Here is an 18988-nt window from a genome sequence, read left to right on the forward strand (position 1 = left end):
TCGCGGCTAACAGGCTGTTTGTAAATGAAAGAGGAAAGAAATCCCTTTTGTTTACATCCGTACAGCGCTGTGGTCTCCGGCAATGCGGTACGAGATCGGCGATCCCTGGCCTCTAATTGGCTCGTAATCGTCGCTCTTTCATAGGCTGATGGCTATGAGAGGCGGAACAGGACGGATCACCGACCGTCCTGTTCCATACAGAACACGGAGGGGAGGAGGGAAAGGGAAGGAGGAGGGAGAAACAGCCTCATACAGGCTGGATTTAAAAAAAAAAAAAAAAAAGACAACAACTGCCACAGTGATCAGACCCCTCCGGTGGCATGTCTCTTAAGGGACAAAACAAGGAGGTGAGTCCGATCGCTGGGCTCCATAGCTGGGCTGTGCAGGGTGCTGAAAAAACTGCACAGCCCAGCTGAGCAAAAAAGAGCCTGGTTGTTGGGGGAAGGGGGTTAAGCCTGGGGACCTTAAGTGGTTAAAGAAGAATTGTAGTAAAAATAACCTAATGAAGAACTTTAGATTGTTTTTTGTTTTTTTGTTTGTTTTTTTTGCAATATCAGGTTATATATAACTTAGTCAGTGTTTGTCCAATGCAAAATCTTTCCTTACCCTGATTTATATTCAGAAATGTATAACAGGTGGCAATTCTTTGGTCCTGTCTGGTGATCTCTGCAGAATGTTTGTTCACTGAGAGGTCCGAAGCCAGGACAAAATATACCTGGTCTCAGTCCAAAATGCACTGGGAAGAGAATTTTGCATAGTGAATCAGCCTAGTTTAACCATCACTGAGAGAGTAACATCCAATGTGCCTCCCAGAGTAACAACCATCACCGGGAGACTCAAGCCTTCAAGCATTTGTAACTGTTGTGTTCCGTAGTCAGGAGGTAGAATAACTGAAACCATGTTTATTTACAGGATTTGCCAACTATCTACAATAATAGTTTTTTGCTCTAGATAAATAATTGTTCTACTTACATAACATATGCATTGTACTGTCCACATTTTGATTTCAGTGCATTTTACATAGTAAATGAAAAGAAAACAGTTTCAGGCATTTTCCATCTTCACTGCTTCTGACTGAAGCCAATCCTGATGTCATTTCCTCCCATAGACTGGGTGCACACATAGCAAAAATGCTAGCATTGTGGAAAACGCTGCGTTTTTTCCGCTAATGGAAGTCTATGGGCCACAGGAAAAAAGGCATATAAAAATACATATGCATTTTCTATGCATTTTCAAAGCTGCATGAAAACGCTGGTTTTGTTGCAGGAACGCTGCCAAACGCACATAATGAAAGTCAATGGGAACGCAATGGTATGTGTTTTTCATGCGTAGGCGTAAACATTTTTTTTTTTTGCTGTATTTTCACTTTCGGCTGTCCTCCAAGTGATTTGTATAAATGGAAATATAAAAACGCATGGAAAACGCTTACAAAATGCATATGCACTTTGTATATGCTAACCGCAAACGCATTAAAACGCACTCAAAACGTATCAACATTAACATCAACATTAACATAAAACATGACATAAAACGCAACCTTTCACACTATGGCCTAAATTCACTAAGATCATGCTGGAGATAATAAGGCAAGAGAAAACTTACCTCCACACAGTGAGAGAGTTATCTTATCTCTTCATTCCTTACGTTTCCTCCTCTGTAGTTAATGTACCTCCTCTGTAGTTATTTTCATACGCAGCTAATTAACAGCCGGTCTTTAACTCTGGAGTTATTTTAAGGATAGAAAGGTAACTTAAAGACAGAAAACAATTGAAGGTAAAGAGGCGCCCTGGTTGAAATAAAAGCATCTAAAAACAGCTTAAAATCGAGGGAATAATATGAGGTGGCTTACCTCAATAACGAAATCCTTGTGTATGACAAAAGATTTTTATTTAGCACAGGCAACGCGTTTCACGGGTCCAAGCCCGCTTCATCAGGCCAATAAAAGTGCCTACAATAGTGAAAGAGCTCCTCAGTATAACTATATCGACAGCGTTATAGGTTAATACAATGAATACTTATGCATTATACATTTATATCCCAATAGTATACATACCACTGGGTTAAATGAAAACGATTGAATGATTCGATAGATCCATCAATCAGAAAAACGATTTTTCAAAAAAGTAAATATAACCTAATTTAAGGATCTAGACTGCCGATCTAAAATGGGAGATGGTAAATATGCAAATGCAGTGTTCAGCTGCATTTGAAGGTATTTATATAATGTTCAAAAATCAACAGTCCATGGGCCTGATTCACAAAGCCGCGCAAACCGTCCAGCACGGGTGCGCCAAACAGCCAGCACGCGAAGCGCCGCCCGCGGCCTCCCGCGCGCGCAAAACACCGCGACCCACGCGACCGCGGCAAAACGCGTTTGCAATAGTCCGCGACCGCGCGAATCGCGGCACCCCACGCGCGCAAAAGCCCGCGAACGGCACCCCACGCGCCAACCACCCAGCACACCCGCGCCAAACAGCCCGCACGCCCCCGCGAACCAAGCCCACATGCCCAAAATTTCCATATGCTGGAGGAGGTTTTTATAACAAAAATTAATTAAAAACTAAAGTTATAAAATATATATATATATACAGATATACAACACATACATACATATATATATACACACATATACATATACATGCAGCCACAAATTAAATAATAATAAAATAATAATAATAGTACTAATAATGCACAAATTACATATGCAAGAATCCAGCATTCATAGTACAGTATAGGAGATATTTATCTTGCCCGTGAATATATAGCTTATAAGGTAGACTAAAGTGCATATATCAATCTAAAAAAAGGGGGAACAATTATCACAAGACTTGGCCAGGTATAAATAGACATGTGTCTGACACTAACTGACACTTTAAGAATACCTGGTCATTGATATCATAAAAACAGCAAAAAACTGTGCATAGTTTAAACAGCAGGGGGAGCGCTTCATATAACTGTAATAATGGGAGTAAGCTTGACTTACCAAATGAACAAGTCGATATGGCAAAGGGAGCCTCTAATGGAGACTCTGAAGAGCTGCAATATATATTAGCTTTGCTAACCTCTGCAGCTGCAGTAATGAGAGCTCAACGAGGGGTGGATCAGATGTTCAGAGGGTGGGATGACATCACATAAGATGATGACTTCCGCAGGAAGTTGTGGCGCCGCCATCTTGGTTTAGGGCATTGATATATATATTGTGGGAAACACGCCAGTGCTCATGTATGTTAGACATAACAGCAGCTGAAAGAACCCTGTTGCTGTTCTGTCACTAGATGGCAGCAAAGTGCACAATGTTTCTATTAGTAGGGTAATACAGCATTTTCTTAGATTAGGCAAATAGAAATAAATACATTTTCTCATGACTTAATTTTGTGCTAATGTGCATATAGATATTCAGTGTGTGATCCTGCTTAACCCTTTGGGGATCTATTTTTCAGAGATAAACAAATAAAAGGTTTTACATATAGCCTGATTTTTTTTTTTTTGGGGGGGGGGGGGGAGGGAGGAATGAGGGGGGGGGGGGTCTGGGTAACAGGGCAGAAAATAGAGAGGAGGAAGGGAAAAAAGATAAAGTGAAGAAAATTGTATGTGAAGGGAAGACAGTGGAATTATGGGGGTAAGTGATAAAACTCTGTGGGCTGTGAAGGTAATATGGTTATTAGTAATTATGCTCCAGACACTCGTTTAGGCCCTCTGGTTTGAGTGTTCTGAGTTTAAAAATCCAGAACATCTCCCTTGCCCGTAAACGGGACATACGGTCTGTTTGGGAAGAGATGTCTGTGATATGCTCAATTGGTGTAAAAGCAAACAGTTTGGGGTCGGAATTATGAAACTCAGCGAAATGTCTAGACAGACTGTGTTTGGCAAATGATTTTTGGATATTTCTTCTATGTTGTCCTAGTCTTGCTCTGATTTGCTGACTAGTGCGCCCTACATATTGTTTATTGCAGGGGCATGTGATGAGATAAATGATGTGTGTGGTGCTGCAACTGAAGGAATGGGTGAGGTTGAATGTCTCATTAGTAACGGTGCATGTGAACGAAAGGATGCCCGGATGAAGGTAGTCGCATGCCAAGCATTTTGGCGATCTGCATCTTTGTATGTTTGGGACAGTATGGGAGTCTCGTATGGGGGCATTTAATGCTCGAGGTCTACTTGGGGCTAGGATGTTCTTTAAAGTTTTGGCTCTTCTAAAAATTAGCTTCGGTTTCTCTTCAAGCTTAGGACAGAGGTATGGATCTTTTAGTAAGGTTGGCCAATATTTGTTCACAACAGATCTGATATTCTTGTGATTGGAACTGAATCGGGTAATGAAAGAAGGTTGGCTAATCTTGGTCTGGTCTTTGTCTTTCGTTTGTGTGTCTAAAAGTAATTTTTGGTCTAAAGTTCTTGCTCGCTGTCTGGCTGACTTTATTAATGGTTTGGGAAAAGATCGATCTAGGAATTTTTTCTCTAGGTTGTCTGCTTGAGTGTCGAAAGTGGGCAAGTCTGTACAGTTTTTTCGTATTCGTCTAAATTGGCCGAATGGTATGTTTGTTTTCCAAGGTTTATGATGCGAACTCCCATAATGGACATAGGAGTTCGCATCTACCTTCTTGAAAAAAGTCTTGGATTTTATAATGTTATTTTCAATATACAGTGTGACGTCTAGAAAATCAATGGTTTGTGGATGGGTATTCATAGTGAATGTGAATCCCCAATCGTTATCGTTGAAAGAATTCACTAATTGATTGATAGTAGTCGTATGACCCTGCCAAATGATTATGATGTCATCAATGTAAACGCCAATATTTTATCACCTGGCTTTGGAGAGGGTTTTGGTCAAAAAATAGTTTCTCGAAGAGGCCCATTGTTAAATTAGCATATGATGGAGCTAGATTTGCCCCCATAGCTGTGCCCCTGGTCTGTAAATAGATGGTGTCTTGGAATGAAAAAATATTGTGAGTAAGTATGAATTCAGTAGCATGTAAGATAAAATTCTTTTGAGGGATTGGCATGGTGGTATCTAGGTATAGGTAATGAGCTAGGGCCTGTAAACAAATTTCATGTCTGATGTTGGTGTACAGCGCTGTAACATCCAGTGTTACCCAATGGTAACTGGGTAACCATACTATGGACATGAGTTCTTGTAGGAGCTGGCTAGAATCCTTTAAATAGGAGGGGAGTGAAATTACATATTTTTGCAAGAAATAATCAATGTATTCAGATAGGGAGGAGGTGAGTGATCCAATACCTGAGATTATAGGACGGCCTGGGGGATTTTGTATTGATTTATGTATCTTGGGAAGAAAATAAAAGAAAGGTAGTTTTGGATTTGCTGTAATAAGGAAATCTTTTTCTTCTTTAGAAATGATGTTTTCTTTAAGTGCTGAGGTTATTAATTTCTCATATTGGGATTTAAATTGATGTGTTGGATCCTTGGGTAGTATTGCATAATATGTAGGATCATGTAATAACCTATGTGCTTCTGCTATGTAGTCTGTTGTGTTCATTAATACAATCCCACCCCCTTTGTCAGCGGCTCTTATGATTATGTCTGTGTTCTTTTTGAGAGAATTGACAGCGGTTTGTTCTGCTCGGGTAAGGTTGAACTTGGGTGGAGCTTGATTTTTCTCTAACTGTCGGAGTTCCTCTAATACAGAAAGATAGAAGGTCTCTATATGTGGGCCTCTATATGATGTGGGGTAAAATAGTGATTGTTTCTTAAATTCAGTGTGGATATATTTTTCCACACTGAATGTGTCTGGGTCTAAAATGACATTAGGGCAATCTATTGGTTCATTGGTGAATATAATCTGTGAATTAGGTGACACAGCTGGGTTAGATTTTTTCAGGTCTTTTATCAGAAAATATCTTTTTAGTGTAAGTTTCCTCACAAAGGAATTGAGGTCCACAAATAGCTCAAATAGATTGGATGTTTTGGTGGGATAAATATCTCCTATACTGTACTATGAATGCTGGATTCTTGCATATGTAATTTGTGCATTATTAGTACTATTATTATTATTTTATTATTATTTAATTTGTGGCTGCATGTATATGTATATGTGTGTATATATATATATGTATGTATGTGTTGTATATCTGTATATATATATATTTTATAACTTTAGTTTTTAATTAATTTTTGTTATAAAAACCTCCTCCAGCATATGGAAATTTTGGGCATGTGGGCTTGGTTCGCGGGGGCGTGCGGGCTGTTTGGCGCGGGTGTGCTGGGTGGTTGGCGCGTGGGGTGCCGTTCGCGGGCTTTTGCGCGCGTGGGGTGCCGCGATTCGCGCGGTCGCGGACTATTGCAAACGCGTTTTGCCGCGGTCGCGTGGGTCGCGGTGTTTTGCGCGCGCGGGAGGCCGCGGGCGGCGCTTCGCGTGCTGGCTGTTTGGCGCACCCGTGCTGGACGGTTTGCGCGGCTTTGTGAATCAGGCCCATGGACTGTTGATTTTTGAACATTATATAAATACCTTCAAATGCAGCTGAACACTGCATTTGCATATTTACCATCTCCCATTTTAGATCGGCAGTCTAGATCCTTAAATTAGGTTATATTTACTTTTTTGAAAAATCGTTTTTCTGATTGATGGATCTATCGAATCATTCGATCGTTTTCATTTAACCCAGTGGTATGTATACTATTGGGATATAAATGTATAATGCATAAGTATTCATTGTATTAACCTATAACGCTGTCGATATAGTTATACTGAGGAGCTCTTTCACTATTGTAGGCACTTTTATTGGCCTGATGAAGCGGGCTTGGACCCGCGAAACGCGTTGCCTGTGCTAAATAAAAATCTTTTGTCATACACAAGGATTTCGTTATTGAGGTAAGCCACCTCATATTATTTCCTCGATTTTAAGCTGTTTTTAGATGCTTTTATTTCAACCAGGGCGCCTCTTTACCTTCAATTGTGCATAGCTATACCCCCAAACAATCTGTGTTTGAGGGGTGGTGACAGACCACCTGTGGGTGCCCCACAGTGGACACCTGTCCCTACTTTTTCAAGGAGAGCGACCACATCCAGGTCCCGGCTGGGACTACCCCGAGTGGAGTCGGGTTTATGGTCTCCACCTGCTTCCTACGGTTGGTTGCCCTTGCAACCTCCTTTTGTGAGTAGTAATTTATTGAAATTTCTTTTTTCAATTGCATACTAATATACTACACTATTGGGCTCCCGTATTTGTCTCCTATATTTTTTTCCCTGCAAGGTGCTGAGACACCCCTACTACACTATATAAAGACAGAAAAGTTAACTTTAGGTTTGCCTGAGGTCAAATGTTGCCTAAATACTACATGCCTTATCACCATGGTAACAACTCTAGAAATGTTATTAAAGACAGGAGATAACCTTAGTGAATTGAGGCCAATGTCATATGTGAACCCAGCCTTACTCGTTTTTCTCCTAGAAACTGCACTGTCATATCTAACTTGCTTTGTAAACACATGTGAGCACAGCATAGATTTTATTTTAGCAGCCTCTGCAGATGGGTGAGGTGTATTTTCCCTTCCAACCCTCCTGTCACTTTGAACTGCCCTCAGCTAATCAGTGAGGGACATGAATGTGGGAGGGGAGAAGGGGAGATACCAAGCTTCCTTCTCCCCAGCAATGTACCAAATAGAGCCAGGATGACTGAGATAAGATTTATTACAGCACTGCTGAAACATGTATGATTATATTGAAATCCTTGGAATGCAGGGTAAGGTTGTAGACTGCATAATACACACAGAGCAGTGCATACATTTGATTTTATGGGTGACAATACTGCTATAAAATCTCAGGCCAGAAAGTTGCAGGACAGACTCCATTACTGAAAGGAAGCAGTGAATGACTACACTAGAGCTGACTGCATCAACTCGAACTTCACACACTAAACTGCGACACGCTCGTGACTTTATTTTTTTATTATTATTATAGGGAATTAGTTTACAGCATGCTGTTTGGGTCCTTTTATCAGCCAGGCTGATTGACTCGAGAGAATCTTCAAAGGCTTTAATTTAGTTTGTATTTATTTTAGATTTTTGCTGTGCGCAGCTCTCTCGCGGGAGAAGCCTCCGGTTCATACATACGACTAACACAATTTGCTCGACTCATAAAAACACTATTTATTTTGTGCTGCATCAATATGAAACTGTGAAATTCATTAAATTAAAATTGTGTTAGTTCTTATAAATAATCATAAACAGAAATCTCAGTAGACAAAGCTGAGGCTGGGAAATGTTTTATTAAACCCAACATGATGGCAAAAAGTCTGAAACTTTAGAGCAAACGGAGCACAAGAAACGCACCTTTTCTTCTGTCGCCTCGGAAAGCCACTGTGATGTCACGTTCCTGTCTATATTTCTGTAGCTTCCCTGGGATTCAGTTTTGGCTGGATTTCTGTGCAAAACATGGTTCAATTCATTTTCATGAAGTTTTTGCCTGTAACTTCACAAAATGTGTTAAGCAAGGATCCAGTATGTACATTCTAAGTATAATAAAAGTTTCAAACACAAAATCATGTGGAAAAATAAATTACATTTTTCCGTTCTGCCAAGCCACAATTTCGCTTAGGTACAACGTCACCGGTGAGCTGGGTGCAAGGTGACCTGCTGCCACTCAAATTACTGGCGGCGTCAACCACTTCAGCCCACCTTAACGCCAAAAGCCATTTTTACCTGTCAGCGCTCCCCCCATTCATTTGGCCATAACTTTATTGCTGCTTCTTTTGCTTTTTTTTCCCACAAATTAAGCTTTTTTTGTGGGCGATACTTAGCATCAGTAGTTAAAACAAGAAAAAAAAGAAAAAATACACTATTTCTCCAATTCCATCCCATATAGTTTTAAAATAAGCAATGGTACTATAAATACTATAATTAAAACCCACCAAATTTATTCACCCATTAGTCACATCTATCACAACATTTAAATGATTTCCCTAGTACATTATATTATTATTTGGAAATACAGGTGTGTTTTTTCTGTTTCGGGTTTTTCGTGTCTTGTCAATTACAAGCCCTTATATTCTAAAATAACAGTAATATATCCTCATGACATACATATGAAATATGTCCCTAAGGCAACTATTTATGGAAATTGTTTCACTGCTTTTTATTTATTTTTTGTTAAACATGTTTTGCTTGGTTACTGGAGTGGGGGGAGGCTTTAAAACAGATTCATTTTAGTATTTATTTTATTGAAGATGTGTGGTGTCTGCAATTTAACTTTTTGCCACTAGATGGCACTAGAAACACAATCCTGACTTACCAGGAAGTTGTTCCTTTCATTGCACTGCGATTGGTTCGCTTATATGGTCCAGTTAGACATAAGAGCTGTCTATTTTGATGACTTTAGTCCTCCTAAATGGGCTGTAGTGGTTAAATACAATTCCCCCTCCGAGTTGCAGCAACTTGGAGGGAGAAGTAATTCAGAGTCTGGTGATCGTCAGAACCCAGATTTGTCTTACACACCTTACGCACTATGGCATTGCTGCTATCGTGGCACCCAGCTTTGGCGCTCGGCACTAAGCCCCATATGCCAAAACCACCCACTTCCACAATTTCCCTACTCTTCATTATATTTTGATAGAAAACTTGCAGGTTTTGGTATGCATTTTTTGCATTAAAATTTGCATTCATGTGCAACGTTTCAAATCGAGGTATCTCTAGAGCATGCAAAAATTTGCAAACAAATGTGATTTTTATTACAAAAAAATGTATTTGGAGAAATATGGAATCCTGCCTTAAAGGGACACTTAAGCCAGAAAAAAAAATGAGTTTTACTCACCTGGGGCTTCTACCAGCCCCCTGCAGCAGTCCTGTGCCCTTGCAGCCACTCACTAATCCTCTGGTCCCCCGATGCCAGCTAGCTTCGTTTTTGCCGATAGGCCCGTCAGGACTGGCCACGCGTAGCTTTTTGTAATTAGCGCTATTGCGGGCCGCAACGCGTACAAAAATACGTGTTGCCGCATTACAAATGCATAGATATGCGGCAACGCGTATTTTTGTACGCGTTGCAGCCCGCAATAGCGCTAATTACAGTGGGGAATGCGGAAAAATCTACGCGTGGCCAGTCCTGATGGGCCTGTCGGCAAAAACGAAACTAACTGGCAGCGAGGGACCAGAGGAGCCATGAGTGACTGCGAGGGCACAGGTCTGCTGCAGGGGGCTGGTAGAAGCCCCAGGTGAGTAAAACTCATTTTTTTTTCTGGCTTAAGGTTCACTTTAAGGCCCATAACCACTATGCAATTTTATCGATTTTCCGACGAGCTGCGATTTTTGAGCAAGGAGCGATCATTTCCGCAATCTTGCGACGTGGGTGCCGACGTGTGATTACACGAACAGTGCTTTGTGATGCACAGTGATGACAACTGTCATAGCAGATTGGATCTTTAAGGTCCTCGACAACTCTGAAAAGCACCATCTTCCTGGGTCGCGAGTTGAGAATTCAGCTTTAGAACTGCTGGTCGAACGTGACTTGTCCATACGGTTTTCAGATATTTTCCCTGGACGAGTCAGACTTGTCTATAACGCCAGGGAGGTCAACCTGTCTCATAACTTACAATTGTAATATGTGTAGGAGGGCCATTTTACCAGTCAGGGGAGGACTGGGACCTTTTGGCCTGGGGGGACAACACAAACTAGAGGCCCGTTTCACGCCATCCCCAGCCCAAAGCCATATCTTTTTTTGTGTGCAAATCTTCAAATTGTGATGACTAACAGCCCCAGAAACACACGCACGCACGCGCGCACACACACACACACACACACTCTGATGCCTAACCCCATTTCTCCGCACAATCTACCTGTCTGTGTCTGATGCCTAACCTTAAAGGAGTTATCAGGCTTTTTTTTTTTTTTTTTAATGAAAATAAGTGCTACTTACCCAGGGCTCGTCCAGCCCCAAGCTCCCAGCATGTCCCTCGCCGCAGCTCTGCAGTGAGCTGTTCGCTGCCGCTGCCTCCCGGCGATGACGTCAGGCCGAATGCGCCTGTGCGAGCGGCGCTGTCAATCACCGCCACATGGACCAGAGCGTACTGTGCAGACGCAGAACTACTGCGCCTGCGCAGTACACTCCGGTCCACGTGGCGGTGATTGACAGTGCTGCTCGCACAGGCGCAGTACAGGCCGACATCCAGGTCGGACTGGTGCCATCACCGGGGACTGGGAGGCAACGGCAGCGAATGGCTGACTGCAGAGCTGCGGCAAAGGACATGCTGGGAGCGTGGGGCTGGAGGAAGCCCTGGGTAAGTAGCACTTATTTCATTAAAAATGCCTGATAACTCCTTTAAACAACCCCCCCCCCCCCCACACACACACACACACACACAAACCTACCTACCTGGTGATGCCTAACCCCACTCCTGCCCACCCACCATACAAACTACTTGTCTGACACCTACCCCCCCCCCCCTCCAACTACCTGTTTGACAGTGCCTAACTGCCTGCCTCCCCCCTCCCCTGCCGCCAATCACACCACAAGAAGAAAAAACGTTCCCCCTCATGCCAGGGTCAGAATGGGGATGATTATCACACAAAAAAAACCTCAGAGGGCACTGGCCTGGGCAGAGAATTGAATTTGACAGCAGTAGCAGGCAGGCAGCAAAGTGTGAGTAACTCAGTGACAAGAAGGGAGAAGAAGTACATAAACAAAATTTATAAAAACCACCTTCTCCTCTGGCGACCTGGACCCGACCTCCTCTATCCTCCTGTCTTCTCAGTCCTACACCTCCTCCTCCTCCACAGCAGCAAGCAGCTATAAATGGCATCTCCGACTCCCAGCCCCCCGAGTGTCCGACTCCTCCAGCCAGGACAGCCAGCCACTCGTAGCCGCAGCTCCAGGACCCCAGCCCCCCCAGCACAGAAAGCTGAAGAGTGAGACAGCTCACCCTGATGACACCGCAGGCACAGCAGCACGTTGCGGGTGGCAATGGCTCCAGGTGGGGGGCGGAGTCAAGCAGGGTCAACCCACCGGCCCGGAGAGGACCTAAGCTATTTGTGTCCTTGTGCCGCTCACATCCACCGCAGGCGCAGCCACGCACAAGGGCACACAACGGCCGGCCGCCTCAGCCCCTTCTCTGATTGGATACTTCAACTTGCCGGGAAATATCGCGCGAGGTTGTGATCCCCACTTCGAACCTGTCACGTGTGGTATGTCTGGCCCTAATTACTTAAGATTCGGGCGGCCCGGGGGGCAATTGCCCCCCGTCCCCCTGGGCCAGTCCTCCCCTGTTACCAGTGCATGGTCCTGTAAGTGTGGTCCTTTCCAATATATCAGCCAACACTAAATGATCCGTTTTAGAACTGTACGCATATACATTTTCTCATTGTAGATAACACTTTGACAGCTCAGCACTGTATTTCCTGCACAGGGTGCTCTGAACAATTCTTGTAATTTACCAAAAGAGCTCACAATCTAATACCTACTAAACATAGTGTAATAATCTTCCTTACAAAGTCTAGTTCCTCGGGCCAGCTTTGGTGGGGGAGCCAATTAAATTACAAATATTTTGGGGGGATGAGGGAAGAAACCAGATTTCCAAGAGGGTCCTACCCAAACATGGGGGAATAAGCAGATAGTGTCCTGGCCAATATTTGAGCCTGGGATGCTAGTGTCACAAGGAGAGTTGATAGCTATTTCTGAATTGATAGCTTTTATTGACATTCCAAGTCATTTTAATCCATAAACCTGGATAAATTCTCCCTAATGCTCAACTTACACCCAAATCCAAAACACAACACCAAACAACAACAAAATACCGCTACCTAGTACTAGATATTAGTTCCTCCACGCACATCTAACATAAACCTCCAGGGCCCATATGCAATTCACTTTTTCACCTGAGTTTTCACCTAGGAGATAATTTTTCAGCTTCTATTTAAAATAGCTTTCCAGCACTTTTCAATTAAAAAAGTACGGAAATGTAAATGAAAAAGTTATATCAAATTTACTTTGAGTATTTTCTTGCTTTTTGGTGGCTTAAAATGCATTTTATTAACAAATTAAAAAATATCACCTAGGATAAAACTCAGGTGAAAAAGTGAATTGCATATGGGCCCATCTCTTATCTATAAATACTATCCTGGCCAGATTTCTGGAAGGGCCACAAAGACACAGGTCTTGGGTGACTGTTCTCCAGAGGAGTGGCTAGACATGAATGAAGGGTTGCTGCATGTGGAAGAGGAGGCTGCAAATGGAAAAGAGAGTAATATATGGTAGAGAGGAGCTGCTGCCCTAGGGAGCTGTACATGAAAGAGAGGCACAGCTATGCACTGCAGTTACACCTGAAGAATGGACGGCTGCACATGGAAAGAAAGTCACAAGAATGTTGGCCTAGGGGTGGGAAAAGCATAAATTCTGCCTTGACTACTATAATTACTATGCACCCCTTCCCACATGTAGCATAATTGTTCACCTGATGCTGATATGCTTAGTATCCCACTTCTGCCTTTCCCATGCACACCAAGCACAGTTAGCATAACTTTCCCTAGTACATGAGTTAGGTACCATGAATTTGGGATCTAGGATAATCGGAAGGAAGAGATGCAAATGCTGGCACTGCTGCTACTTATATTTATTGTGGAAAGTATATATGGAGGATTGCTTGTTTTTATGTGTTATGTCATATACATTGATCCTTGTGGACATTTTAATTTTACTGTTGGTGTAATTTTATATATGCAAAAAACGTTATTTGCTACTTATTCACTTTTTCTGTCAAATTAACTGTTTGACTGTATAATTAGAAAAATGTCCTTCAATAAAATCTATTGAAACGTATATTTATTGTGGAAAGAGGGACTTACATGCAGTGTGTCTGGTGGAGCCGGGTACATGCGGCTAAGTGGGTGCCGGGATAAAAGACCTCTGAGATGTCCATTTGGTGCCACTGGCGCTAGTTCACCCAAGAGAGACCTGGCCAGTGGCACGGAATGGACATCTCAGAGGTCCACCATCCCAGCGTCCACCTAGCCGCATGTAATCACCTCCACCGGACACACAGCACAGCAGTGCCAGCGTTTACCTCTCCTCCTTCCAAATTGCAACACTTGCCCTTGAAGCTTGAGCATGCTGAGTCCTCTATTTGCTGTGTGAGGGACTGGACAGTTGTCCGCTAGCAAGAGTACTTAGTACAGCCAGGGATGGATTTACCATAAGGCACTGTAGGCATGTGCCTACAGGCACCTGATGAAGGAAAGGCGGCTCCCTCCCCTCCCCTATTGCCTCCCTCCCTCCCTATGCAAAGTCCTGAGCAGAGCATACATAAGAGCTTTCTCACCCAGCTCTCAGCATTACACTGACAAGATCTGCCTTCAGTCGGGGCACCACTTAATACTGAGGGAAGGTCTGGCTGCCTAATGCTAAGGGAGGTCATCTATGGTGGTGAAGGGAAGTAAGGGCTCGCCAGCATACTTGTGGTTTTGTTCAGTAGGAGTTTGAAGGTTTATGGAGAGCAAAGTCTAGGGTGCCAGCCAGGACATCTGCCTGGCCTGAGTCCAGCCTCACATTCCTATGTGTTCTCCGTGTGTGCTGGATTCCTTTCTTCGCTCTCCCAGCAATGCTAGGATAATTGGTTTAGTTCCAGGGTGGTAGTATTATTTGCCAAAAACCCATGGCTGGATTTGTACATTTTATTGCCCAAGGCCCACTGTCAACACCACTCTGCCCACTGTGTCTCCACTGGTCTTGAGCACCCCCTTCCTATGCTGCCCTGTCCTGTGCTTTCCCCATCCTGTGCTGTGCTCCACTATTCTAGACTGTGGAAGCAGGGTCTGTAGCTGTTTACAGGTTTGGAAGTTTAACTGCCTGACTGTGCTAACCCACTTCCCACCACTGGCTTCCTGGTGCCATAGGCCATAGCCTTTGTGGCCTTGCCTCAAATCTAGCCATGCAAAAACCATGAGCATCAAACACAAAATAAAAGGCAGGCTGGCAGACATGGTGGGTTCTTGTACACTTATTGTAACACAACATGTCTCATGACCTTTCAATGGTGACTTTTGAGTCAACAGTTCATTTACAGCTATTGAAATTGCAAACCAGGCTTCTCAAATTTTATAGTACCGACATCACGTTGAAATACAGAACAGCAGACTTATTGTTGCGGTTTGGTTCACTTCTACAATGAAAGAAGAAGAAAAAAAAAAACACTGAGTGAGAACCAGACATGCAATTATCAAAAATATAGAATGGCAAAACCGTGACAGCCTAAAAATAAGTTACCGTTCCCATGGAAGTCGGACAAAGGCACTTTTATCGGAACAACACATATGTTAATGTCAGCAATTAAGTCTGTATGTGTATGCAAGCTATTTCCCAAGCACAAATCATAAAGCCATTCAACCAATCAAGCCATTCATCAAGACATGCCCTTTGCATATTAATGCTCCCTCACCATTTCAGAAAACCTTGACGTCTCAGTAATTGGCCTTAGGAGGCCAGTTCCTCTGAGTTTTTGCCACTTAGTCTGTAAGGTTTACCAAAACTTTTTTTTTTCTTTTATGGAAGTGCAGCACAAATAAGTTACAACTTTCTGGTGACTATGGAGTTTTGGTAGCACTTTTCCTCCTTTTTAGGAGTAATTCAGTATGTAGGGGCTCATGTGGTATGTTGTTCAGTAACATAGAAATATGTTCCTCTTATTTGTACCTGAAAGCTGTATATCCTATAGGGGTTGATTCATCACCGAAAATAGCGTGTGCAACCTCCTGTTGCTTGCGCTAATAAACCAGTGTGACTTAATTTGTTTTCTCTGCAAGCTACGCACGCTAGTGGCAGTGCAGTGTGTGTAGCTAAGCAACGGCCGCTGCTTACTAAAGCCGCATGGTAGTGATGTAACGCTACTGTCATACTTCATTAGCGCAGCCGCTACTAAGTATCACGGTAGCGCTATATCACTAACGTTTGGCTTTAGTAAGCAGCGGCCTTTGCTTAGTTACTGCCACTAGCGCACGTAGGGTGCAGAGAAAAAAAAATAAGTCACGCTGATTTACTATACATTATTTTCACTGATGAATCAACCCCATAGAGCTCTATAAAAATCACTGAGAAGCTCACAGTTAGGGGCAGTTCACACTAAAGCGGATGCAAAATGGACACGGTACGCGCATCCACTAGGCGTATGTGTTCCATCCATTTTGCATCTGCTTTTTCACCGTCCGATTCAATCACGTGTCCTGCGTTGATCGCATTCGCCTGTAGGCATCGCTGCTCACTTGTCCCGTCTTTATTCAGCCCAGAGGCCGGCAGGAGTATGGGACTTGCCATAGGCTGCATTAGGCCAAAGCTCTCTCCCTGTTGCTGAGGATTCCCATTGGTGTTTTGCAATACAGAGGAGATCCTCATGCTTCTGCTGGCAACTTGTGTACAAGGGACCAAGCGATGGTGGGACACATTACCCCACGGCGGTGATCAAAACGGGCGAAGTGGAGCTGGCAACTAACGTACTGAGAACAGACACTTTCTGTCTGTTCTCAAAGGTTTTCATTGCAAAAACATTTTCCTGTCCGGTCAAGTGTGCAAAGCTCGGACTCTTTATTCCACTTAGCACAATGCGGCAAGCAGATCCGATTTTTCAACAAGTGGATCCTATTTTTAACATTAGGATCCACTTAATGCGCTAAGCGGAGCTCAAAAAACATTCCAAACAGGTATGTTTTTTAAGCAAGTGTGAGCCGCTAAAGAACCAGGGAAATCTGAACGCCAGAGCAGAGCATATTCTTTCCTCAATGGACATTAAATGTATACAAATTGATGTCACATTCACATGACTTTTTGAGGGAAATCCTTGTACCTTGTATATGTTTTAATTGTTTTTAGCCTTTTTTTTACTCCTACTATTTTTTTTATTTTATCTTTTATTTTTATTTTTTGGGGGGAGGGGGAATAATGAAGCTATTTTTACAGTATGTCATGTAGCAGACCTCTTTAGGGATTTATATCCTTAATTGTTTTATTTTCAGGCACTAAGTTCATGCTTCATACACTGAATATTGTGTGGAGTAGTGCTTAAATCATCTGCCTTAGGGTGGCCAATACATGCAGCAATGATGGACAGATTGGACCGAGAGACAGATCTCTCTCTGATCGACTGAAATCTTTTAGGATTTGGCCTCATGATTCCACCTCACCACCCCTCACCTCACCACCCCTCACCTCACCACCCCTAGCCTCCCCCTAAAAGCTCTATGTGCCCCTAGGGCCGGTTCTAGACTTCTTGCCGCTTGAGGAAAACTTATGAGGATGCTGCCCACTGTACTTCAGACTGCACTGCATTACAGTAATTGCTTCCCCGCTCGCTACTGCCTGCCATAAATTTAGAGAAAATAGCGGGAGGGGGAGCAAGGACATGGATCCCCAGGTGACAGGGGGTCTGACACCCCTTCCCACCACTGTTCCCATTGATTCCCCTTCCTGTGTGCCCCTCCTCCAGCTCAGCAGCCTCCCCCACCCACCAACTTCTGCCTCCTGAGGAACCTGCCTCACCCCGCCCGATTGGGGCTGTGTGCCACCTCCAGTACTCTTGCGTTAAGATACTTTACCTGTCGACTGTCCCCCAAGTATCCACTGTACTTTTGTATTGTTGCCTCATGTTGCTGCTGGCATTACAGCACGTAAGGCACACTCCCCACGTGCTATATGCTTGTAGTCACGTGGGATCCCGAATGCAGACATACAGTGGACACTCAGTGGATGGCGTGAGGATGCTCAGCAGAGCTCGAATATTCGAGTAGCTCGAATATTCAAGCTCTTTTTCAGCTATTCGAGCTCGAATACCGAGCTCGAATAGCTACAGCTATTCGAATGGGCTATTCGAGTGAACTCGAATAGCCCACTCACTATTCGAGCTATTCGAGCAAACAGCGCTATTCGAGCTCGAATACCGAGCTCGAATAGCGTCATAGCCCAGATTGATGTCCTTAGAGCCAATCAGAGGGCTCCCAGGCCCTCTGACGGCAGCCAATCACAGAGGGGGACCCTGGCCAGCCCCTACCCTATAAATAGCGGCCGCCATGTTCGGTTTTTTCGTCCTTGCCTGACTTTGTACAGAGAGAGATCTGCTCCTTTGTGCTTTGGCTTAGCAAGTGCACTATAGTGGTCAATTACCTAGCGTTTTTGCTCAAATACACCTGCTATATACACATATATTGTTGTTAGCTAGATAGAGATTGTATTTTAGTTAGTAGCTTGTGTGTTACATAGAGACAGTTGCTGCTGCAGGCAAGCTTACACAGCTTTAGGCCTCAGGGCCTTGCCTGTGTGGGCAGCAGTCCTCCTGTCCTCTGTTAGTTTATTTCTCATCTATACCAGTGTTTCTGCTGTTTATTCTACCCTGTCTTGTCCTTTACTTACTGATTGATTATTGTATTTTGTATACTGTACTAGGGACACTCACTGTTACTGTTCATAGCTCCTGCGTGTGTGTGTGCGTGCACTGTCTGAAGTGTGTACACAGTACACAGTATTCCCTTCTACTGAATCATCTGATTACTACTGAATCAGATCATTGTATTTTCTAGTTGTACTTACTGTACTAGAGGGACACTCAGTCACTGTTCATAGGCTAGCTCCTGCGTGTGTGTGTGCGTGCACTGTCTGTAGTGTACACACACTCTATTTCCTTCTACTGAATCTGATTACTACTGATTATTGTATTTTCTAGTTAGTGTACTAGGGGACACACTCACTGTTCACTGTTCACACTTACTGATTACTGAATTATTGTATTTTGTATTTGTACTGTACTAGTAATCACTTAGCGATCTAATCACTTAGTGATTAGTGTCACCTCACCCACCAACCCACTCCATTAAAGTACCCCACTTTTTCACCCGCCCTTTTAAAAAACTTTTTTGTTTACGCCCAAAACATCTAAGATGTCTGGAAGTGGCAGCCAGCGCGGTTTGGGCAAGGGGAAGGGCAGCAAGGGAATCAGGAGGAGAGGGAGCAGCATTGTGGCAAGCCGCGGCCGCGCCACCATGCACAGTTCCGCAGCAGCAGCAGCTGCGTCA

This window comes from Hyperolius riggenbachi, chromosome 10 (genome assembly GCF_040937935.1).
Source record: "Hyperolius riggenbachi isolate aHypRig1 chromosome 10, aHypRig1.pri, whole genome shotgun sequence".
Classification (NCBI taxonomy): domain Eukaryota; kingdom Metazoa; phylum Chordata; class Amphibia; order Anura; family Hyperoliidae; genus Hyperolius; species Hyperolius riggenbachi.